This window comes from Octopus bimaculoides, chromosome 9 (genome assembly GCF_001194135.2).
Source record: "Octopus bimaculoides isolate UCB-OBI-ISO-001 chromosome 9, ASM119413v2, whole genome shotgun sequence".
Taxonomy (NCBI): Eukaryota; Metazoa; Mollusca; class Cephalopoda; order Octopoda; family Octopodidae; genus Octopus; species Octopus bimaculoides.
The window spans coordinates 75,667,044-75,670,084 of NC_068989.1; the positions used below are offsets into that span (position 1 = coordinate 75,667,044).

General features: G+C 43.3%; 1 protein-coding gene across 1 annotated transcript in view; it reads right to left on the reverse strand.

Annotated features, from left to right (window-relative positions):
* Positions 1-3,041, reverse strand: part of LOC106869762 (uncharacterized) — an 80,073-nt gene that overhangs the window by 71,105 nt on the left and 5,927 nt on the right. The gene's annotated exons all lie outside the window — the stretch shown is intronic.

Sequence of the window (3,041 nt, forward strand, 5' to 3'; positions counted from 1 at the left end):
TATGTATGTATGTGTGTGTATGTATGTGTGTGTATGTGTGTGTGTGTGTGTGTGTGTGTGTGTGTGTGTCTGTCTCTCCCCTCTTTCTCCCATCCTCTCTTTCTCTCTCTCTGTCTATGTGTGCATGTCTCGACGGGTTGGACAAAACAATGGAAACACCTTGTTATAAATGGAAGTGGCTTTTTTAACAATTTAATTAGGTGTTGCTCCACCTTTGGCACCAATTACAGATTTAACACGTCGAGTCGAGGAAACGACTCGTATAAGTTCAGAATGGTTGTTAAAGGAATTTTGAATCGTTTTTTGAGTAAAACCTGCTTTAACTCTTTCAGTGACTATGGTGTAGGGAATTGGCTGCTTACTTGTTCCAAATTGCAATATAGGGGTTCGATTATACTGAGGTCCGGTGATTGTAGGGGCCAGTCTAAGTGTCCTACTTCACTTTTGTGCTATACGTATCAATTTTGAATAACATTATTCGCGGTAGTCGATGCATTGTCGTCCTTGAAGATTGCGAAACAATTACAGAACAATGTTTGTACCATTGGGTGGAGATGATCAACCAAAATACTCGGATATGTGTCAGCTCACGTGTGAGATCTCGCATGAGTGCTACTGGTAACATGAAATCCAGTACAACTTGTTGCATGGTCAGGCCAGGGGCGACTAAACCGGCACCCCCACTAGGCTTGACTAGCGAGGATGGTAGCTAGGAACCCAGTAGCTCTAAAAGCAAAATCTGTCAAAAGGACGGTGAACCTAGTGTAGGTTCAACGACTATCTAGTCATAGCACGGGCCCCTCACAAAATCCGGACTGGTGTCCGGCATACTCGAAGACCATTGGGAGTCAGGTACCTTTTAGCTTTTGTTAAAGCATGTCTCTAGAACCGGTTTCAAACACAGGATACATCTGCTCCGATTAATCTGCGGTGACTTGGTTAGTGAATGCCCTGCGACGGTCGACAATCGATGGCAAAAGGATCTACTACGGATCCTAAAGTGTGCATACATGTGACCGGAGACCACATATCGGAGCCGGCTCAACCCACCCCGGGCGAATGCCACCGAAAGTAAAAATAACAAGTAAAGTACTCAGATAATCCTTTGTGTTAATTCTGTAGAACAACTAAAATGCCAAGAGAATTCGGTTGCCAGAATCATCACATAGCTACCTCTATCCTTCATGGTAGGGGACAAACATTCAGGATTGGTTTTGATGTCTCTAGTCATAAACTCGCCCCGAAGTGTGGGAAAAAGGGTGAATGAGGATTCATTAGAGAAGATGACATTGTTCTATTGAGCCATTGATCACCTCTGAAAAATAGCAACGAAAGCCAAATGTGTATGCAGTATGTACAGAATAAAATACAAAAGGAAGGAGAACAGTAATAGTACCATGAGAAAGTACCATAAGGCTGTTGGCGAATTTGAAGAGCATGGGATTTTTGAAGGTTGCATGTATTTTACTTTGGAATTAATATACATCCAATTAAAGCACTTGCTTTGGTTGTATTTCCCTTCAGTTTTATTGTCATTAAATGAGATCTTTTTATCTTTTATCTTATACTTATTTCAGTTACTGGACTGCAGTCTTGCTGATGTATCACCTTGAAGGGCTTGATCGAACAAACCCGCTTCAGTAGTGTTTTTAAAGTCTGGTACTTATTCTATCGGCCCGAACGGCTAAGTTATTGAGACGCAAACACAACACAAAGATGAAGACACATTCTCGCTCTCACCCTCTCACTCTCTCTGTCTTTCTCACATATATAAAGCAAAGCAAATAATAAACTAACAGAAGTCAAAAGTACGTTTACAGTTAGTATCATTAGCTTGATGCTCAGCGAAAGAAAAAAGTTATAGAGTAGAATTTATAGGGCAAAAGTATAACGTTTCGGATAAAGTCCTTCGCCTACCACAGTAAGGTCTAGGAGAGACTGAGAAGAGAAGGAAGAGAGTAAAGACAATAAAAAAGAGAAGAGACAAAGTAAATATGCATGTGGGTTAGGTTCAAGGTTACGACGGCTTCCTCACAGTTTCCGTCTACCAAATTCACTCACAAAACATTGATTGGCCGCGGCTATAGTAGAAGATACTTGCCCAATGTGCCGCGAAGTGGATGGATCCCCAAAACTCGTGAAAAAGCTTTAATGATAACAATGTACCCATTATATAATTTCTTGGTGGTAATACTAGTGATATAGTTAGTTGGGGATGGGGCGGCGAAATGGAGGAGGGGACGAAGGGAGGAAGGGATGAAGGGGATGAGGGGACGAAGGGAGGAAGGGATGAAGGGGATGAGGGGATGGTTCACCCCTGACAAGCTTTTATGCTGAGGGCACTTTTGGGTCTGCTGTATAAGGGAAGGGAAGGGGGAAGAGGGAGGGAGATTCAAACTCAACGGCTGTTATCGGCGGCGCACACTCTAGCTACGCCCCTCGATAACTCCCACTCGTTGCTCTCTATCTTTTTTATTGGAGTGTCATTGGGAATTTTGTTAATATTCTCTTTATATCTCTTTTATGTATTGAGTGTGCTTGTGTGTGCGTGAGTATAAGTGTGTGTGTGTGTGTGTGTGTGTGTGCGTGTGTGTGTATAAATATTTAATTGGAATGACGGTGTTGTTGCTATGTGTGTTTTTATATATGAAGGTGAGAAGGCGGCGAGAGCTGGCAGGGTCGTTAACAGGCCGGGCATTTTCCCCGACTTTACGTTCTGAGTTCAAATCCCACCGAGGTCGAGTTTGCCTTTCACCATTTCATGGCCGATGAAATTAGTACTAGTCAAGCACTGGGGTCGATGTAATCGACTAGCGCCCCACCCCTCAAAGTTCCAGGCCCTGTGTTTATAATAGAAAGCACTAAGGCAGCGAGCTGGCAGAAACGTTAGCACGCCGAGCGAAATGCTTAGCGGCATTTCGTCTGTTTTTACGTTCCGAGTTCAAATTCCTCCGAGGTCGACTTTGACTGTCATCCCTTTCGGGGTCGTTAAAATAAGTACCAGTTGAACACTGGAGGTCGATGTAGTCGACTTAAGCCCC